This window comes from Poromitra crassiceps, assembly GCF_964638095.1.
Source record: "Poromitra crassiceps genome assembly, chromosome: 7".
Lineage (NCBI taxonomy): Eukaryota > Metazoa > Chordata > Actinopteri > Beryciformes > Melamphaidae > Poromitra > Poromitra crassiceps.
The window spans coordinates 49,151,548-49,174,031 of record NC_139628.1 but is presented as its reverse complement, the minus strand read 5'-3'; the positions used below and the strand labels follow the sequence as shown (position 1 = coordinate 49,174,031).

At 44.4% G+C, this 22,484-nt stretch overlaps 1 pseudogene across 1 annotated transcript; it reads left to right on the top strand.

Moving 5' to 3' along the window:
- Nucleotides 1–11,554: 11,554 nt before the first annotated feature.
- Nucleotides 11,555–13,120, top strand: LOC310779683 (E3 ubiquitin-protein ligase arih1 pseudogene; annotated as a pseudogene). Its single transcript has one exon. The product of its transcript is annotated as an E3 ubiquitin-protein ligase arih1 pseudogene (transcript).
- Nucleotides 13,121–22,484: the final 9,364 nt, after the last annotated feature.

Sequence of the window (22,484 nt, the reverse complement as noted above, 5' to 3'; positions counted from 1 at the left end):
CAGACAAAAGGAGGGAGTGAGAAGGAGAGAGAGAGAGCGCGCTATTTGGCTTGTACGTAATATTTGGCACGGAATTTGATATGTTGCATTTTAAATATTTCATGATTTTCACAGTAGGTGGTTATTTAAAACTTGACTTTAGCACCAATTGTACCATGAGTGTTTAAGATGCACTAGGCAGCTTGCACTTTGCCTGCCCCAGGGCGCAGTGGGAGGTAACAGTTGGAATTTGTCCAAGTTTGAGAGACTTCATTAACACATTGACTGCCAGACGTTTTTTTTTGCTGTAGATAGCTTCTGCCAAGCCGTTTTTTGAGGATTATGGCTCATTTTATAAGAGCCGAGGATTCGTTTCAGCTTGGAGTTTGTGAACATACAATATCTCAAAAGTACTAATAGAATGTGTACTTTCTCTGTCTAAAAGAGTTAGTTTGTAGAGTTAGTAGTTATGTAAGCATTAGCAGTTGAATACAGCATGGTTTTAGCGTGAAAAAGAATATTCAGAGATAAACGGGTTTTTGTGAAATTGGATGGAACTGTCACTTTAACCATTCATTTTTGGCTCTCTCTCTCTCTCTCTCCCTCCCCCTCTCGCTCTCTCTCTCTCTCTCCCTCCCTCTCGCTCTCCCTCCCTCTCTCTCTCTCTCTCTCTCTCTCTCTCTCTCTCTCTCTCTCTCCCTCCCTCTCGAGTTGCTTCAACTCCGCCCTCCGTGGGCGGACAAGCTTGTCACCAGTCAGTGCTTTGCTCCATGTTTGCTGCTCTCCTGTGCCTGTCTGGCCTGTCTGCACGGCCGCTGTTTGAGGAAGTCGGGGTGGACTCGCTCGTTTGGAGTTTTGGTTGAGAGAAGCTTTTGCGATTCTGGTCATATTTATGCTGCGTGTTTCAAAGTGTGTTCCTCCACCTGTTATCTATCACCCGATCATAGTAGATCGGCTGAATCTATTATGTAAATTTGCAATCCCGCATCGCCAGCAATCAGCGCGAAAAGGAGAATGGCTGGGCTGAGAATGGCTTGACAAGTTAAAAAAATGCTTTCCTTTCTCTAGCGAGGAGAGCACTGTTGCCACTTAGTGGGTCGGTGGAATGGGTTGTAAACGTTCGGTGGCTCCAATAATTATATAAGAGATGTAAAAGGCTTAGATGCACAACCCACCGTCAAAAAAAAAAAATCGATGCCAAAAACGTGTAAACACGTTGTTGGCAGGGAACAGCTGGATTCTGAAAACGTGTTCATACGTTGTTGGCAGGGAATGTGTTAAGCAGAAATGGGGAAGAGAAATACTTATTTTTCTTAGTGTGCGATGGAGGTGGAGGTGGAGAAGAGGTTCAGAACATTGTTTAGGCAAGTCCAGTTTTCTCTAAGAGGAGCGCTCACTCACTGATGTTTAGGAGACACTGTGGGATGTTTTCTGTTCCTAGGCTTCCTAGTCGCTAGCCTCGCCCACCCTGCAGCTCGACCGCTGTGCGGGCTCACCTGCTCTTATGACATCACTGCCGCTGTGCGGGCTCACTTGCTTTCTTATACAACGTCGCATCACTGATGACATCACACTGCTCTTATGACATCACTGATGCTGTCACAATGCCTATGGCGTCATCAGTGATGTCACAATGCACCATTTAATTTGGGCAAATAAGGTCAATCTGGGTGCAGAGTGATCATCTCGACGATTTCAGTTTCGTTTTCTTTGGTGACACCTATGGCGATGAGCAGTAATTGCAGGTGGGATCCAAACAGTGTTGCATAGTGACGTTAGTCAGTTTGTTCGGCCATATTAGTAATCACCTGCAATGCTAGCAGAGACCAGGGGGAAAAAGGAACTTGTTATTCTCCTACTTCACACAACTGTGTCAAAAAACCATCCCTTGACCCCAACACCATCCATAACTACCGTCCCGTCTCTCTTCTATCCTTCATTTCCAAAACACTTGAACGCGCAGCCTCCGACCAACTATCTATCCATCTCTCCAACAACAACCTTTCTGATCCCCTACAATCCGGCTTCAAACCTGCTCACTCCACCGAAACTGCTCTCCTCTTGGTCACCAACGCCCTCCACTCTGCCAAAGCTTCATCCCTTTCCTCTGTTCTTATTAGGGATGTCAACGGTTAACCGTTAATCGATTAACCGTCGCTAACGTCGTTGTTCGGTTATTGCTGTCGGTCTATCAGTTAATATTAAAAAAAAAAAAAAAAAAAAAAAAAAAAATTTTGGTCTATTTACTCAATGAGCTCATGCCCAAACAAGGCGTGTCTATTTAGATGCTGAAATGTTAATGCTTTTTGTGTTAGAAATTCTAACACAAAAAGAATTTGTGTTGAAATGTTGATGCTTTTTGTTAATGCTTGTTAATGCTTTTTGTGTTAGAAATTCTAACACAAAAAGCATTAACATTTCAGCATCTAAATAGACACGCCTTGTTTGGGCATGAGTTCATTGAGTAAATAGACAAAAAAAAAAAAAAAAAAAAAAAAAAAAAACATTTTTATTTTTTATTTTTTTTTAATTAAAAAATTATGAATTAACCGATAGGTTAATCGATTATTAGCGTCGGTTAATCGAAAGTGAAATTAACCGAAAATTGACATCCCTAGTTCTTATACTCCTTGACCTATCCGCTGCTTTCGACACCATCAACCATCATATTCTGCTTTCCACTCTCTCCGACTTGGGTATTACCGGCACTGCACTTTCCTGGTTCTCTTCTTATCTTTCTGAGCGCACTTTCCAGGTGTCCTGGAGAGGGTCCCTTTCTAACCCCTGCACTCTTTCCACTGGTGTCCCCCAGGGCTCTGTTTTAGGTCCTTTCCTTTTCCTTCTATACATGAAATCACTTGGTCACATAATCTCATCCCATGGTTTCTCTTATCACTCTTATGCCGACGACACCCAACTTTACCTTTCCTTTCCCCCCTCTGACACCCTAATTGAAGCACGCATCTCTGCCTGTCTGAAAGACATTGGGGCCTGGATGGTTGCTCACCACCTCAAACTGAACCTAGAAAAAACAGAACTTCTCTTTCTCCCTGCCAAAGACTCCCCTCTGACCGACCTCTCTATCACCATCAATAACTCCATAGTATCTCCCTCCATAACAGCCAAGAACCTCGGAGTCATACTTGACAATCAATTATCCTTCTCCCCTTTCATTGCTGCCACCGCACGTTCCTGCCGCTTTGCCCTCTATAACATCAGAAAAATCCGTCCATTTCTCACCATAGAAGCATCACAACTCCTGGTTCAATCCCTTGTCATTCCCCGCCTTGACTACTGTAACGTTCTGCTTGCCGGTCTCCCTGCCTCCACTATCCAACCACTTCAACTCATTCAAAATGCTGCAGCCCGTCTGATTTTCAATCAAAACAAATTTTCCCATGTCACCCCCCTCTTCCGTCAGCTACACTGGCTTCCCATCCTGGCTCGCATTAAATTCAAGACCCTGGTTTTAGCCTACAAAGCAGTCTATCAAACAGCCCCTCCATATTTACAGCCACTGGTCAGTTTCCAAACCTCCTACCGCTCCCTCCGCCCCTCCACTAGTGCAGGACGTCTCGCCCCTCCCTCCCTGCGCGGCCCTACAGGTGGCGCACGAACAAGACTTTTTTCAGTTCTCGCCCCGACATGGTGGAATGAGCTACCCCCTGCAGCTAGAATGGCCACATCCTTGCCCATATTTAAAAGAAAACTAAAAACTCATCTATTCACCATCCATTTTCCTATCTCTCCCTCTGCTGTTCATACACTGTAATAATCTGCACTCTTGATCATTTTTATCTATGCATATTTTTATCATGATCACATATTGTCTGTTTTAATCTATTTCCATTATTCTGCTATGTTTAATTGTGTGATGTATTTTAATCTGTTGTACGTCGCTTTGGATAAAAGCGTCTGCTAAATGACAATAAAAAAAAAAAAAAAAAAAAACTGTAACGTTAGAGCTAGTCTATACATTCAGGCGGTGTCTCGTCATAGACGTGCGTGTGGTCATTGGGTCATTAGCTTGTACAGCTCTGCTCACCCTCTCTGGGGTGGGCGGAGCTGTACAACCCAGCTGTGGGGTCTCGGTGGCGCCACACGGTGGACACAGAGAAACTCACTTCGGGGACCAGGAATCCCCCCTTGATGTTCTTGCCGAGCGGCATGGCCAGGAGCCACAGGATGAGACAGTCATGGGGGAGGATGGCTTTAATCTGCCCAAAGAACTTGTTGAGGTTCTCTGTGTACTCTGGCTGACACTCAGGGCCGTACCTGCAATATAAGACAGAGGATCAAGACACTGCACCTAAAAGAACATCTTTATCTCTCTCTCTCTCTCTCTCTCTCAAAAAATAACTTTACCACTGTTCCTTCAGAAGTTGTAGTCGTCATAGACTGTGTTGCATAGTTGATTGCTCTATTGCTGACAAAAATGTGTTATTGTAAGTCGCTTTGGATAAAAGCGTCTGCCAAATGACAAATGTTTGTAAATGGGCAAAAATGGCCAATTAGTGGCCAGAATGCCTCCACACAGGTTCAGCACCATGGAGAGCTCCAGAGTGGAGCAGCACACAGGTGAGGGCAGTTTGAATCAGCCAGTGAAGTGCACGATGAAAACCCTCCGGGGAGAGAGAGGAGAGGCTGCATGCCAACTCTGTGAGCGAGGCCTAAATTTACATCTGGCTGTTACATGGTTTTACATCTGGCTGTTACATGGTTTTACATCTGGCTGTTACGTGGTTTTTGGTCTGGCTGTTACATGGTTTTTGGTCTGGCTGTTACGTGGTTTTTGGTCTGGCTGTTACGCCCAAAACACACACAGACCTTACACACACAACACCGGGGTGGAGACCCACCAAACTAGACTAAAGGCCTAGTGGCCTGATAATCTAGTAGTATATATTTGCAATGCTCTGGTGGACCACCAGGCAGAGCTCCGCTGGCCTAGATGAACCAGTGCCTACTGCCTAATGATGATGGTAATGATGCCCAGAGTTCAGGTTGCTGTGACAACATTACCTGGAGATATCCCAGGCACAGGAGTTGACGATGAGCACGTCAGGCTGGAGCCCGTGGCGGAAGTCATCCAGGACGCTCTCCATGTAGGGCGAGTAGATTCTGGTCAGGAAGTAGAAGCGCAGCAGGTGGTGGGCGGAGCGGTACTGCCGCACCTCGCGGTACTCTGTGCCGTTGGTCATGACCCCGCATCGACCCCCTTCCACCAGGCTGTCCTGCTCGAAAGACAGCTCCCCCTGGAGGATGACAATCGCTTTTATGAAGTACCACAGAGATGACCTTATTTTTGTAGGACAAACAGAGAAGTCAGTGCACTTCCGGTTCCTTCGTCTCAAAGTCGAAATGGGATTTTTGTATGGGGGTTTTGGTTCAATGCCTGAAATAAGGTGTGTGTAGGGATGGGTATAGATTTGAATGGTACAAATCTGAACAGAAGAAAAGAAACAAAAAGCAGAAGAAAAAAAACAGGAAATGCTTCCATACTGCTCACCTGATGTAATCCAAGTCTCCACAAGTCCCGAGATGCCAAGATGACTTGAAAATATGTCACTTACATCCTGTTTTTAGCTTAAATCTGCACAAGTGGAGAGTTACCTCCACTATGTTACTGCACTAGTGGAGAGTTACCTCCACTCTGTTACTGCACTAGTGGAGAGTTCCCTCCACTCTGTTACTGCACTAGTGGAGAGTTACCTCCACTCTGTTACTGCACTAGTGGAGAGTTACCGCCACTCTGTTACTGCACTAGTGGAGAGTTACCTCCACTCTGTTACTGCACTAGTGGAGAGTTACCACTCTGTTACTGCACTAGTGGAGAGTTACATCCACTCTGTTACTGCACCAGTGGAGAGTTACCTCCACTCTGTTACTGCACCAGTGGAGAGTTACCTCGACTATGTTACTGCACTAGTGGAGAGTTACCTCCACTATGTTACTGCACTAGTGGAGAGTTACCTCCACTCTGTTACTGCACTAGTGGAGAGTTACCTCCACTCTGTTACTGCACTAGTGGAGAGTTACCTCCACTCTGTTACTGCACTAGTGGAGTTACCTCCACTATGTTACTGCACTAGTGGAGAGTTACCTCCACTATGTTACTGCACTAGTGGAGAATTACCTCCACTCTGTTACTGCACTAGTGGAGAGTTACCTCCACTCTGTTACTGCACTAGTGGAGTTACCTCCACTCTGTTACTGCACTAGTGGAGAGTTACCTCCACTCTGTTACTGCACTAGTGGAGAGTTACATCCACTCTGTTACTGCACCAGTGGAGAGTTACCTCCACTATGTTACTGCACCAGTGGAGAGTTACATCCACTCTGTTACTGCACTAGTGGAGAGTTACCTCCACTCTGTTACTGCACTAGTGGAGAGTTACCTCCACTCTGTTACTGCACTAGTGGAGAGTTACCGCCACTCTGTTACTGCACTAGTGGAGAGTTACCTCCACTCTGTTACTGCACTAGTGGAGAGTTACCTCCACTATGTTACTGCACTAGTGGAGAGTTACCTCCACTGTGTTACTGCACTAGTGGAGAGTTACCTCCACTATGTTACTGCACTAGTGGAGAGTTACCTCCACTCTGTTACTGCACTAGTGGAGAGTTACCTCCACTCTGTTACTGCACTAGTGGAGAGTTACCTCCACTCTGTTACTGCACTAGTGGAGAGTTACCTTGGTCATGAAAAGCTGTAAAAAGCTGGTGGAGAGAGTTACTTTGGTCATAAGAAGCTGGTGGAGAGTTACCTTGGTCATATGAAGCTGGTGGAGAGAGTTAACTTGGTCATATGATGCTGGTGGAGAGAGTTACCTTGGTCATATGAAGCTGGTGGAGAGAGTTACCTTGGTCAAAAAGCTGGTGGAGAAAGTTACCTTGGTCATATGAAGCTGGTGGAGAGAGTTACCTTGGTCATAAGAAGCTGGTGGAGAGAGTTACCTTGGTCATAAGAAGCTGGTGGAGAGAGTTACCTTGGTCATAAGAAGCTGGTGGAGAGAGTTACCTTGGTCATAAGAAGCTGGTGGAGAGAGTTACCTTGGTCAAAAAGCTGGTGGAGAGAGTTAACTTGGTCATATGAAGCTGGTGGAGAGAGTTACCTTGGTCATATGAAGCTGGTGGAGAGAGTTACCTTGGTCATATGAAGCTGGTGGAGGGTGTTACCTTGGTCATATGAAGCTGGTGGAGAGAGTTACCTTGGTCAAAAAGCTGGTGGAGAGAGTTAACTTGGTCATATGAAGCTGGTGGAGAGAGTTACCTTGGTCATAAGAAGCTGGTGGAGAGAGTTACCTTGGTCATAAGAAGCTGGTGGAGAGAGTTACCTTGGTCAAAAAGCTGGTGGAGAGAGTTAACTTGGTCATATGAAGCTGGTGGAGAGAGTTACCTTGGTCATAAGAAGCTGGTGGAGAGAGTTACCTTGGTCATAAGAAGCTGGTGGAGAGAGTTACCTTGGTCAAAAAGCTGGTGGAGAGAGTTAACTTGGTCATATGAAGCTGGTGGAGAGAGTTACCTTGGTCATATGAAGCTGGTGGAGAGAGTTACCTTGGTCATATGAAGCTGGTGGAGGGTGTTACCTTGGTCATATGAAGCTGGTGGAGAGAGTTACCTTGGTCATATGAAGCTGGTGGAGGGTGTTACCTTGGTCATATGAAGCTGGTGGAGAGAGTTACCTTGGTCAAAAAGCTGGTGGAGAGAGTTAACTTGGTCATATGAAGCTGGTGGAGAGAGTTACCTTGGTCATATGAAGCTGGTGGAGAGAGTTACCTTGGTCATATGAAGCTGGTGGAGGGTGTTACCTTGGTCATATGAAGCTGGTGGAGGGTGTTACCTTGGTCATATGAAGCTGGTGGAGAGAGTTACCTTGGTCATAAGAAGCTGGTAGAGAGAGTTACCTTGGTCAAAAAGCTGGTGGAGAGAGTTAACTTGGTCATATGAAGCTGGTGGAGAGAGTTACCTTGGTCTTCAGCTGAGGCAGAGTCAAGAAGCAGTCCCTCTGAAGCAGCAGAACCAGGTCTTTGTACATGGAGCGCTGCACTGAAATCAAAGAAACAACGTACACAGTTTGATGTACGTTTACTGGGATATAACTGCAATACCTGACTTAAAGCCTCGTTCAGACTGAACGACATATAACTGTACAATATCTGGAAACATATCTGTATAAGCCTTTGTTTGTTTATGATCCTGTGTGGCTTATACATACTGTACATGTACATGCCTTCATATACATATTTAAAATAGACACTTTACATGACACATATTGTATAGTAGTTACTGTACATTTCCGCAAATGTTTAAATGTACCCGTGCCCTGTTTGTTTTAACTTGTGCATACCTTTTGTCTGTGTGAAGAGTTACTTTGTGAGCTACGCAAACCGTTTTAACGTTTATTCTTCTGACTATAATGACAGTAAGAAACCGTAAGGTTTATTCTGACTATAATGACAGTAAGAAAGTGAGAAGTTCCCCTCACCTGAGCCGCCCAGCACCACCACAGACTTATTGTGCAGAAGCCTCCTGGCTTCATCTGGCATCACAAACCTCATGGCTGCAGCTGCTGCACACTCTCAGTCTGCAGGACCACTCTCAGTCTGCAGGACCACTCTCTCTCAGTCTGCAGGACCACTCTCAGTCTGCAGGACCACTCTCTCTCAGTCTGCAGGACCACTCTCTCTCTCAGTCTGCAGGACCACTCTCTCTCAGTCTGCAGGACCACTCTCTCTCTCAGTCTGCAGGACCACTCTCTCTCTCAGTCTGCAGGACCACTCTCAGTCTGCAGGACCACTCTCTCTCAGCAGGACCACTCTCAGTCTGCAGGACCACTCTCTCTCAGTCTGCAGGACCACTCTCTCTCAGTCTGCAACCTCTGCAGGGCAGGCCAAAAAATGATTGTTATTTATTTGGATCCCCATTAGTTACCGGGTTACCAGCTACTCTTCCTGGGGTTCACGTTAAGAACATAAAAGTATAGGCTATGCATACATTAATACAATTACAGCAATCATCTGACCCCCCCCCCCCAAACAACAACAACAATAACAACAACAACAACAACAACAACAACAACAACAACAACAACAACAAAACACACACACAACATTACAGTACAAACTCTCTCTCTCTCTCTCTCTCTCTAGGCCACATCTCTCTTTCTACATACACACGAGTATGGAGGGTATGAGTCACTGCATGGTCACGCCCACTGGGTGGCAGCAAGACTGATTTTGAATGCATTATTATATCAGCCTAGATAAATGACACCTGCTGCTCCAAACAACAGAGAGGAACCTGCTGAATGTTTTTGCCCCCATAGGTTTAGACGGGTTTCTCGCTCTAATATTGAGTTGACCGTCTCTGACCAAACTCTCCTCCTAGCATACATGTTGGACATGACCACTGAATAATAATAATAATAGGGTCTAATTTTTCATTTAAATAAAAGCTCAACTTTCACAGTTGGTTACTGATCGTTGTTGTCGTCCACCACGTTGTATTTTAGTGGAAGAGGGCGTGTGGGAGTAACAACATTGTCAAAGTTTGACATTTTCCTTACATGTAAATAAGTTGGATTAAATTGGCTGCTAACGTGCCCACTTCACAAAAGGTGTGAAGTCATGTTGTAAAATGTATTTATATTTAACGGCTAATAAAACATTAGATTGTCAGCTTTGGAGAGATGGGTGTGTTCCATCCTCTCCCGCGTCCCGCCTATCGATAGGCGGGAGAGGATGGAAGAGAGACCCAGGTGAACCTGCCGATCCTGTATAAACTTATACGACTCAATTTGACATGATGATCAGTCAACGTCTAAAGCAGCCCAGCCCATAAACAGCAACGTCAGGCTACTGATCCAAAACAACATAGCTTACAGTCTGTTTAGTCAATCGGTATTTAGCATCTTACCAACAACAGAGACTGTTCCTTGCCACTTGACCCGACTTGTCTTGGTTCAATTCCGCCATTGAAAGTATGGCCAAAGACGATGGGATTCAAGCAAGACGGCCCAACTTCAACTCACTTCCTGTCATTTTGGACACGGACACGCCCACTTAGGAGACTTTCAGCAGGTCGGAATCAATGGTTGACCACGCCCATTAGGAGACTCAATTGCTGCTACCATTTTAGAATTGGCGGCGCCTGCGGTGACCCATCTATATGGTATGGCAACTTTGGCAAGGGACCTCTAAAAGAAGGAAGAGTCATTACATCACCGAGGTTCTAATGCTCTATAATGTTTGGATAGTATTTATTTGAAGAGCAACAGCAAATAAACGAATGTGCACATTAGGGGAAAAAATCAGTTAGCGGCTAGCCTATTCTCTGATGTGTTCTTCGTTCATTTGGTAGCTCTTATAAGAGCTAATTTGCTAGAGGCATTTCTTCATCAAAAGTCATAGCCTACGTAGATATGTTGACTTTTAGTGTGCTTCTCCATGTATCACCCATAGGCTTCAATAGAACTGGCACCGTCTGGCCCCAAGCATAAGAACGTTGATGATGTATTGACTCTTCCTTCTTTTATAGGTTCTTTGGGGGCAGGCTTGACCTAGCAAGACCATCCAGACGTGATGTCTTGTTAGGCCACAAGGTGGCAGGCTTGCACAAGGTCCCTCAGGGGTCAATGTGAGGTCCAAGGAAATCTCCAGCAATTTGAGGAATTGTGGAATATAATCTCGCTGAAATGTCATTCAGTAGAAGGAAAGGCTGTACTGTAAGTTTGCTTTGAGAGAAAATATTGATGAAATCAGGGCATGCCTACTTAGGGCTCCTTGAGAGCCCCTGATTAAATGTTTTACATTTGTTACAAGACATAAAGTATGTGGGCAAGGCAGCACAGCGGCCGAGCTGCGAATGTGCGAGCTGCAGGGCCAGCTCGGCGAGCTGCAGGGCGGACGAGGCCGCGCAGCGGGGCAGCCTAGGAATCGAGCGCGAGATCCCTAGTTTAGTAAAAAAGTACAGCCTGAGTGAGACACACTCAAGCTGGTTTCATAGGGTCCCTTAAAAGCTGGAAAAAACCTAAAACCCAAACTGTGATTTCTTAAACAGTATAAAAGATAAATTAAAGCTGAATTAATGTGATCCAGTCCTTAAAGTGAGTGGTTGGATAAAAATTCTGCTCACTCACTCTCTCTCTCACACACACACACACACACACACACACACACACACACACACACACACACACACACACACACACACACACACACACTCACTCACTCACTCACTCACTCACTCACTCACTCACTCACACTCACCCACCCACACACACACACACACACACACACACACACACACACACACACACACACACTCTTGATCAGTGATTTTTATGACAGACACTGATGATGTCATAGACATTGTGACATCATCAGTGACATCAGTCTATGATGTCATAGACATTGTGACATCATCAGTGACATCAGTCTATGATGTCATAGACATTGTGACATCATCAGTGATGCCATAAATCCTTCCCTGCAGTGGCTATAAGTAGGACCGGTGCCCAATTCTATGCACGAGTTAGACATTTAGTTGTCCATGTCACAAGCTGATAACCACCATGGACTCAGCCGAGGGTTATCACTATGAATTCGACAATGAAGAAGAGGAATGCAGCGAAGACAGCATGGAAGAGGAACCTGAGGACGACACCCTGGACTTTAGAGAGGATGGATGGGTGTTGGACGATGCCCTGGTGGCCGGTGGGGATCGATATGTGTGCAGTGACACTGGTGGAAGTGAAGTTCTGACTGCCGACCAGATCCATCAGCATATGGTGGAGTGTATCACGGAGGTCAATGAGGTCATCCAGATTGAAGATGATAGCCTAGCTGTTAGCAGTGTCAGCACAGCAGAGCAGCAGCAGCAACAGAACCCCGCAACAATAACACGCATTCTTCTCAGTCACTTCAACTGGGATAAAGCGAAGCTCCTGGAAAGGTATTTTGACGGTAACCTAGACGCGCTTTTCTCCGAGTGTCACGTCATCAAGCCCAGTAAGAAATCTCGGACCTGTCCTCCAATCAACACACGATCCTCTGCACAGGACACGGCATGTCAGATCTGCTATCTAAACTACCCCAATTCTCACTTCACGTGCATGGGATGTGGACACAAGTTCTGCATGCAGTGTTGGGAAGATTATCTGACCACGAAAATCATCGAAGGAATGGGACAGACCATTTCTTGTCCCGCTCATAGTTGTGACATTTTGCTCGACGACAACACCGTCATGCGCCTCATAACGGATTCAAAAGTCAAGTTAAAGTACCAGCATTTGATTACGAATAGCTTCGTGGAGTGCAATCCGCTGTTAAAGTGGTGCCCCGCGCCCGACTGCCATCACGTGGTCAAAGTCCGCGATCCAGAGCCCAAGCCCGTGAGGTGCAAGTGTGGCCGCGAGTTCTGCTTCCACTGCGGCGAGAACGGCCACAATCCCGTCAAGTGCGAGTGGCTGAGGAAGTGGATCAAGAAATGCGACGACGACAGCGAAACGTACAACTGGATCGCGGCAAATACCAAGGAGTGTCCAAAATGCCACGTGCCCATTGAGAAAAATGGCGGCTGCAATCACATGGTTTGTTGGAAGATATGCTGCAGAGCGGAGTTCTGTTGGATCTGCCTGGGCGCGTGGAAAAAATGCGGCAGCTACAAGTGCAATCGCTACAAGAATGACGCCACGGACGCCATAGTCAGTGGCTCCAGGGCCGCCTTGGAGAGGTACATCTTCTACTGCAACCGCTACCAGAACCACATGCAGAGCCTGTGCTTTGAGCACAAGCTCTACGCTCAGGTCCAGCAGAAGGTGGAGGAGTCCACGGTCGACGTGCAGTTTCTGACGAAGGCCGTGGACGTGCTGTGCAAGTGCCGCTCCACCCTCATGTTCACCTACGTCTTTGCCTTCTACCTCAAGAAGAACAACCAGTCCATCATATTTGAGGACAACCAGGCAGACCTGGAAAATGCCACCGAGGTGCTGTCTGGCTACCTGGAGCGGGACATCTGCCAGGGCTTCAAGCAGAAAGTGGAGGATAAGTCCAGATACTGCGAGAGCAGGCGGAGAGTGCTGCTCCAGCATGTGCATGAAGGCTATGAGAAGGAGCTGTGGGAGTACAATGAGGACTGAGCACACGTCCCTATGCAACAGACTCCTGAGTAGAGCTGCGGTAGCCAACACGAGAGCTGTGGTAGCCAACACCGTGCCCGTGGACTTTGTGGCCAGAGCTCTGGTAGCCCGTGGACTACGTTCTAAAAATAGATCCCCTCCTCCCCCCCCCCCCCCCCCCCATAATAACACTTGCATGTAGAAAATAACTAGTTTAACATTGAGGGTTGTTGTACGTTTCAGTTGTCACCTTTACAGACACGTGTTTGTTTACAGATGTTCTCTTTTGAAAGACCCAAAAAAGTCTAGCAATTTTAACGTTAATGTTCAAAATTGTGATAAATGTGATATTGTTTCAATTTCAAATGTTGAAACGGATTAATTGTTAAGATTAACAGAGAAATCATTAAACTTGCACTTTGAGATGTATCTGTGTTTTAGAATCAGAATCAGAATTATTTTACTCGGCCATAGTATTTTTGCACATACACGGAAAATGTCTTGGTGTAGTAGAAGGTGCACACATTACATGAGATATAAACCACTCAGTACAATACAAAGAAAAATACAATAACACAATAAATATGCATAAGTGTAAACATTATACAAGATATGGACAGAGTATCTACAGGCAAATGTGGCAGAGTACAAATGTATCAAGGCAAAGGGACAGCATTGTATTGTGCATGTTTAACTGCCAAGGGAGGTGGGAGGTGCAACATCAGTGCAGGAGCACATTGCATGGTGTCTGTTTGTGTGTGTGTGTGTGAGAGTAACAGAGTCGGGGGGGGGGGGGTTGGAAGTCTCAGAGTCAATGCCATGTGGGGCAGGGTGCTTGTTTGTGAGCCGACTCGTCCCCATCAGTTATTCATCCAATGAGGGTTGTATTGTCTGCAAACTTCAGGAGTTTGACAGAAGGGTGTAGCTGCAAGGTGCTCCTATGATCACTTGGTAAAACATTAATAATAATGATTGTGAGGAATCAGAACAGTAATTGGTGAACATAGCTGAGTCTCCTGTGACCGATTAAATGCATAATATTCATTATTTAAAGGTAAACCGAGCAATTGTATATTATTCTGGAAGATTATATCAGAGGTAGCCCTCCACATCTCTATCCAGCTCTCAGTCTCAAAAAGCCTTGTGACACCTGGCCAGAGCAAGGTCAGGTGGTGGCCAGCCAGTGGTGACTGACACTATCCTAGACTGAATTGTGGTGGCCAGTGGTGACTGATGCGGTCATAGACTGAATTGTGATGTCATAAATCACTGATGATAATATAGACATTGTGACATCATCAATGATGTCATAGACTGAATCACATGCATTGTGACATCACCGGTGATGTCATAGACTGAATTGTGATAAATCCCTTCATTGGGCACAACTGAGAAGGGGAAAAAAAGAAGAACTGAGAAGGAAGAAGGCTATTGAGAGGTCAGGAAGGCGGTAATAATGGACAGAGTAGGGAATCAGTGGATGGATAAATCCAGAAGGGGATGCCCTTGCAGACACCCGGACATAAAAGTTGCACCCTGGAATAAAAGTTAGGAGAAAAAAGTTAAAAGAGTATCATGCTTGTAGTGGCTATTTGTCCTTTGTTAAACAATAAAAAATAAAGAAAAAAAACTAAACATGTTCAAAATCAAAGCCACTGGCACCAGGAATGAATCATATCTTACGCAGGGAAAACTAAGTCAATTGTCCAGGCAGGCATAGCGTTTCTGTTGATTTATTCACCATTTTCCAAGCAAACAGACAAACAAAAGATTGCCGCCTCTCTTGCCCTGGTAAAAAACCATAAACCCCTCCCGGTGCCTTGACTGAGTCTACCTGTATGCCCATATAAGTAAGTTCACCTGCGTGCACCCCAGCTGCCAGCACCTTCAAAATAAAAGCTTAATAAGTGCTCAAATTAACCAAATAATTATACTAATACTAATCAACCCAATTTAGCAATATTATTCTACAAAACTAAATAACAAAATAAATGTTTATTATTAAATACCACCAAAACAACCAATAGCTCCAACAATGCTGAACCCAAATTCGTGTTCCCATAAACTTTTGTTAACCACAGACCTTATTTTATGCATTTAAATGAAATCCCCATTCTAAAACCCCATAGACTTTTCCACTGAAGAACCAAATGGCGGCCATTTCTAGATAACGCCTACAAAAATACGCATTTCAAGTGAATCAGCTTTATAAGGTGAATCAATAAAAAAAAAGTTAGTTTTAGCGAGATATAAGGAATGATTAATTTGCTCTCCTTTGGAAAGACTTTGGCCTTCAGACTGCATTACTGAGACTCATTCAGATTCACTCTTCTCTTCCCTTTTGAACAGCATCAAACTCATTCAGATTCACTCTGCTCTTCCCTTTTGAACAGCATCAAACTCATTCAGATTCACTCTGCTCTTCCCTTTTAAACAGCATCAAACTCATTCAGATTCACTCTGCTCTTCCCTTTTAAACAGCATCAAACTCATTCAGATTCACTCTGCTCTTCCCTTTTAAACAGCATCAAACTCATTCAGATTCACGCTGCTCTTCCCTTTTGAACAGTATCAAACTCATTCAGATTCACTCTGCTCTTCCCTTTTAAACAGCATCAAACTCATTCAGATTCACGCTGCTCTTCCCTTTTGAACAGCATCAAACTCATTCAGATTCACTCTGCTCTTCCCTTTTGAACAGCATCAAACTCATTCAGATTCACTCTGCTCTTCCCTTTTAAACAGCATCAAACTCATTCAGATTCACTCTGCTCTTCCCTTTTGAACAGCATCAAACTCTTTCAGATTCACTCTGCTCTTCCCTTTTAAACAGCATCAAACTCATTCAGATTCACTCTGCTCTTTCCTTTTGAACAGCATCAAACTCATTCAGATTCACTCTGCTCTTCCCTTTTAAACAGCATCAAACTCATTCAGATTCACTCTGCTTTCCTTTTGAACAGCATCAAACTCATTCAGATTCACTCTGCTCTTTCCTTTTGAACAGCATCAAACTCATTCAGATTCACTCTGCTTTCCTTTTGAACAGCATCAAACTCATTCAGATTCACTCTGCTTTCCTTTTGAACAGCATCAAACTCATTCAGATTCACGCTGCTCTTTCCTTTTGAACAGCATCAAACTCTTTCAGATTCACGCTGCTCTTTCCTTTTGAACAGCATCAAACTCATTCAGATTCACTCTGCTCTTCCCTTTTAAACAGCATCAAACTCATTCAGATTCACTCTGCTCTTTCCTTTTAAACAGCATCAAACTCTTTCAGATTCACTCTGCTCTTCCCTTTTGAACAGCATCAAACAGGGAAAGGCTGTTGCCCATCACATCAAGTCTCATGTAAATGCCCTTCAGCCAATCATGTAAGCACTTCCAGTTCCATAGTGTGCTTTAGAAAATAAGTAGGGATGCACGATATTAGATTTTTTTCTGATATCCGATATGCCAATATTTTCCAACTCTTTCAGCCAATTGCCGATACAAATATCTGCGCAATTGGCCCCCATCTAATTTCAGAGAACACTACCAAGTCTCTCCTGTAGTGTGGAATGAACACATTATTATTCCTCCTCTTTATGGTGATGGCCCACTGGCAGATGCAGACATAAATACAGTGCTTTTCAAAATGGACACATTCACTGAGCAAAATAACAGAACTACTTCAACTTAGGACGGTTATGGAAATCAGGCCATATTTTATTTATGTGACATTTTCTGTCAAACAAAACCGTAAGATTCATCCTAAACACGTTTGGATGATGCTCTCCCTGAGACAATCCTGACAATAGCCACAACAACCAGGGACAATTTGACCTATTTCACAAGTTGCAAAACAAATCAAATGTAATCGGTGTCCAGAATCAAGCATTTGGGTAGAATTAAAGCGGCATTTTATTGGCCTGTCAGATCGGCAGAAATGTTAAGTTTCAGGCTGATGCGGATATTTCATTTTAAGACCTTTATCGGCCCAGCCGATACCGATTACATGCCCATACCATTGTGCATCCCCACATATACAAGTAATGTAAGCACAAGTAAGGATGCAAGGATCAAAGAAAGGACGAAACCCTGCGTCAGTTTTGTAAAAATGTTTTTATGTTCAAAGTTCATAATGCACAGTCAGCAAAAAACACATTCAAATCAACATGAGAGAGCGAGCGGCGGGCGGTGTGTCCTGCAGGCCTCGAGCGTCCGTCAAGTCCTCCGCCATGTAAACAGTGTTTGAAAAGAAGCTGCGGACTGACTGTTTCCTCAGCCTGCTGATAGGCTACTGTACCTCCAGGGGCCGGATTCACAAAAACCTCAAGAAAAACTAGAACGGCCGCACTGCGGATATATGCCTCCGCCAACAAGTGAGCAGTCGACATCCATGTCTGTCCAGACTTTGACGTTTGAGCCAAATGTGAAGAAATTCCGTCAAGGCGTTACTGAAGTATGGCTTTACCGAGCTTGAAAATGGCGTTCGTGAGGTCACCGTGGCCTTAACCTTTGACCACCAAAATGTAATCAGTTCATCCTTGAGTCAAGTGGACGTTTGAGGCAAATTTGATGAAATTCCGTCAAGGTGTTGCAGAGATATCGCGTTAACGAACATGAAACGAGCATTCGTGAGGTCACAGTGACCTTGAACTTTAAGGTTTGACCACCAAAAACCTAATCAGTTCACCCTTGAGTCCAAGTGGACGTTTGAGGCAAATTTGAAGAAATTCCATCAAGGCATTCCTGAGATATCGCGTTAACGAACATCGGACGGACGCCCGGCTATCGCCAGGAGAGGCATACAAATCTTCTCAAGTGCCTTTTTTCCTTAACTTTAGTCTGCTCTTCTCACAAACAGTTATTATATATTTTCTCAACTTTCTTATGTTTCTTCTGAAGAAAACATTTATGAATAAATGGTATTAGAAATATGCATGCTTCGCGTGCTCATTTCTAGAGTGGAGACTCTGGAGATTATTTTTTTGGGTGTGACCGAATTCATGCCCAAATTCAGTACTGCACGGGCGTCTCAGAGCACACAGTCGATCAACGGTTCTTGAGATAAACAATTTTTTTTGTGTTGCCAGTAGATGGCACTATGACTAGGTGCGGGTCTGAAATTCAGCACCGCACTCCGTCGGGTTCCCGGCAGCGCACTCCCCAAGTTTGAAGTCGATCGGATGACGGTTCTCGAGACACATTTTAAACAAATAGGTTATAATGTAGTTCTGTTCAAAATCTTCATAGGTTCCCCTACACCTAACATTAAGATGAACATGTATTGTAAAGCTTTATTTGGTGTAGGGCCAAGTAGGCCTCTGTCTCATGTCTGTTGAAAATAAGCTAGTACATTTTACACTTACCAACAGCAGCCACTGTTTACATCTTTGCCCTAGTTGCCCTCAATAGGTTTTCCATCAATTGTTTTGTAGATGGGAGCACTTTGAGTGGCCTCCTTGAAGTGTTTTCTGAAAATCATGTTAAAAAAATGCATTTACGCTTCAAAAATCATAAAAGTGGTTCTCATTTGTGAAGGTTATCTTGCTGAACACAAACTTTGCTGTTTCATAAACATTTGTTAACCACAGACCTTATTTCATGCATTTGTTAAAATCCTCGTACAAAAATCCCATTGACTTTTAGAAGTAGGAACCAGAAGTGCTAACATCCAGGTCATCCGGACTTATTCCTGTGGGACTCTATTTTGATAAGTTCTTAAGTAGGAAAATTAAAGAAATTCATAAAAAAATTAGACTGTTACTAAGAAAACATTGAGGAATTGCACTTAAAAGCCTTGTTAAGAACTTCCTAAAATTTCCTCTTATGTAATTTCTTAAGATCTATCTTAAGAACACATTGGTGAATCCGGCCCAAGAATTGTATTTTAGACATTCCTTTCTGTAACGCAATAAATTATAAAGTTAAAAAACTATTATTAGAACGTTGTTCAAGCGTTCAGGACACACCCCGGGACGGGACGGTATGAAGAGTCCTCTTTGGCACATAACACATAAATCATAAAACTGAACATAAAAAAGGAACCTGTAAACAAAACAACAATCGTTATTTTTTTTAATACACTCAGGGGCGAATTCACAAAGAATGGATTGCGGCCGCTAATAGCACCATGAATTACGTATCAATTGCAACCGCTATTTTGCTCCGTCTCAAGGACCGATTCACAAAAGATATTGCGCTAAATGGATAATGATATGCAAGCGCAAACATGCCCACGTTTTCCTGCTGAGTGCAATTTGCCTCTGTTTTGTGTCTGATTGAAATGATCAATGTGGCCAAGTATAATTTCTTCCACTGAGCAACTGAGCACCAAATTCCATGTAATTTCACGCATAGTAAGATTACATAGCCTACCTTTAGAGTAACAGTGATGAAACATAGAGCACCTGGATGTGAAACGTGATATATTCTGATAACCTGAACGATTAATTGTGCAATATTGTACTTGTGTACTTCCACGAGAGAGCGGTGCGTAAAGCACGTCGCCAAAATGATGTAACACACAGCTCATTAAATATCTACAAATATTATCTATACTGGTTATGTTATATGGTTATATGGCCTGCTTTGTTTTTAAGTGTCTCCATGGTCTTGCCCCAGCCCCTCTGGGAGAGTTTTTTAAGCAGAGGTCCGTGGAGGGCATGACCACCGGGGCGTGTCAAAGAGGAGACTGTGAGTTAGGCCACAGACGCACCGCATTCGTCCTGTCCATTGTGGGCGGAAAGGTCTGGAACGGTCTCCCGGCCGCAGTAAGGGAATGCCCCACATACCCTACCTTTAAAGTCAAACTCAAGGAATGGCTCAAAACGAAACAACACTGCACCCATAATCAGTAGCCTTCTCTTGGACATTTAATCTTTTTATCATCTTATTATTGTATCTGTTTATCTTGTCTGTGTGTATTGCTTTTATCCTGTGTATGTATTGTTATCCCTTGTGTATGTATTGTTATCCCTTGTGCATTTTTATTATATTGCTTTTTTTATTCCCGTATACTGTATTTATCTTGTAGTTTTTAGTTGTCTATGTCCCGAGGACTGCGGGTGAAAATTAGCTTCGGCTAATCCCGGCACATTTACCGTTGTCACGTATGGATGATTCTGTATGTCTAAAACTGTCCTATTAACTCATTGAGTGCCATGGACGTCCTTCGACGTCCAATTAAATAGTGACGTAGAGTGCCACGGACGTCCTTCGACGTCCAATGCGTTTTTTGACGGTGGGACGTCGATCAAAGCCTTCCGCAGCTCCTGTACAACTATAGTAGCTATTGGAGGTCTATAACCTATTTTACAGAACCCTTAGGTGGCGACAGTGCTCTCCACATAACAGAAAGGCAAGGAAAAAACAAAGAAGAAGTCGTTATGGAAACGGAAATCGCATCGCATCCGTATGCATCGATATGCTGAAGCACGTTACTGCAGCTGTGCCTGCAGCAGCCAATCTGCTCCCACAATTGAGCCGCTCCGTGTCGGTTGCGACAGCACATCCGCACATCCACACCGTGGAGTTGTTATTATTCTCAACTGGAAGCATCGTTGCCGGTGACAAACACACGCGGAACGCTGTAAAAAAACGGGATGTTGCGCACCCTTCACTGTGCGCACAGCAAACTCAGCAGAGAGCCACCACAGACAGGAGGTGTGCAGGCGAGGCGAGGCGGGGCGGGGGGGGGGGGGGGGGGCACGCAGAGCAGCACGCAACGGCCAGACAGACCCAGGCAGCAGGACAGGATTGACAAACGCAAGCCAGAATATCCGATGCCCACCAGCAGCAAATCAAGACCAGCAAGAAGCTGCAACCAGCAGTGCACGCAGGGGCCAGCGCTGCTGCTTGTAGCTAAAAATATTATTCTGCCAAACAAAATTCCCTGGCCTAAACTGTTTTATTGAAGGAAATTATTTTTGAGGTGTGACTACATTAGAAAAGATTAGCTTCAGAGTCAGTGATGTGCTTGAAATGTTTAATTTCACAAAAGGCCAATTATCTCAGCTTCTAGGAAAAAATTACTGTTTTTGGATGAATCAAGCTATCTTCTCCGGCTCATAACTAAAGAACGGAAAATGGGATCAATAAACTTTTTTTTGCAGATGATAGAATAGAGTCTCATCGTTCTTTGTGTGTGTTCAGTGTTTACATAGTAATATCACACAATATTCTGTGGGCCTCGAGAAATCACTGAAAACGCTCTGAAACTCTGGCACTGGGAGCGTCCGTTCTCCAAAAGTGGCTGGCACTCAATGAGTTAATGTGCACTGTCCTGTCTAAATAAACAATAAAGTAAGTAAAGTAAGTATGTCCTATGATTTAACACTATATACAGTGGCCAGTGGTAACCAAACTTTTTTCTGGGCACCAATTAAAAACAAAACAAACAAACAATCAAATACTTTATAAATTAGGCCAAATAAATACATTTAGGTGGAGTCTAATTTTTTTCCTTTTTCTCATCAATAAAACAATATAGACATTTTAATTAAAAGACTGGAAGAAATTCTGTAAATGTATTTGGCAACCTAAATAAAATCTCCTGTGACCCACCTGTGGGAAACACTGTTATACGCTGGAGGAAACGTGAGCTGAGCGACGCATAAAAAACACATTAAAAGGATTCATGCGGTAAATTCACGATGATCGAAAGAGCCGGTCATATTTTCCTTTAAATACCTAACAGTTCCTTATTTGATCATTTGATTGCTCAGTTATTTGTGCCCTTTTGTTGCGCAAGCACGTTTGGCAATGTGCCAATGTGCCTGCACTAATTAATATGCGGAATGGCTGTGCCTCTGTTTCCCCGTGTATATTGTATTTCAGAAATTCACACACAGCTCAGTGAAAGATAACGCAGTCTATTGGTCTTTGCTTGGCTGCAGAAAGCAGTGTCCGCAAAAGCCACACAATCCTTGAGTGAATTCACCCCAGAGTGTGTAAACAAGATTGACAAAAACCTTAATAGGAAAAAAAAAAAAAAAAAAAAAAACGTTTTGGCAAATGTGGCCGTGCCCCCAGCGATAACGCTTGTCTCAGTTTGCAGAAGGCCTCCGTGCAAAACCGCGTCATTGTGGTTAATGGTAGCGCACTGGGGTGGGGGGAGGGGATTGGACGATCATGTTAGGAAAGGAAGGGAGGGGATTGGGGGGGCTGGGGGCTAGGTTTCATTTTAAAGAAGCGAACTGTTCCAGAGTCCCAGAGTCTCTCCGCTGTTGTGTCTCTGCTTTTCAACCGTGTTCCCGGTCCCCCGTCCCTCTCGCGGGACAGCTCTCTCATTGGCCGGCCTTCCCCCACAAGGTCTCTTTAGTGCAAATAGGCTGTCAGCCGCTGCCTCCGCGGAGGGGAGGGGAGGGGGTGTGGGTGGGTGGGGGCGGCGACAAGG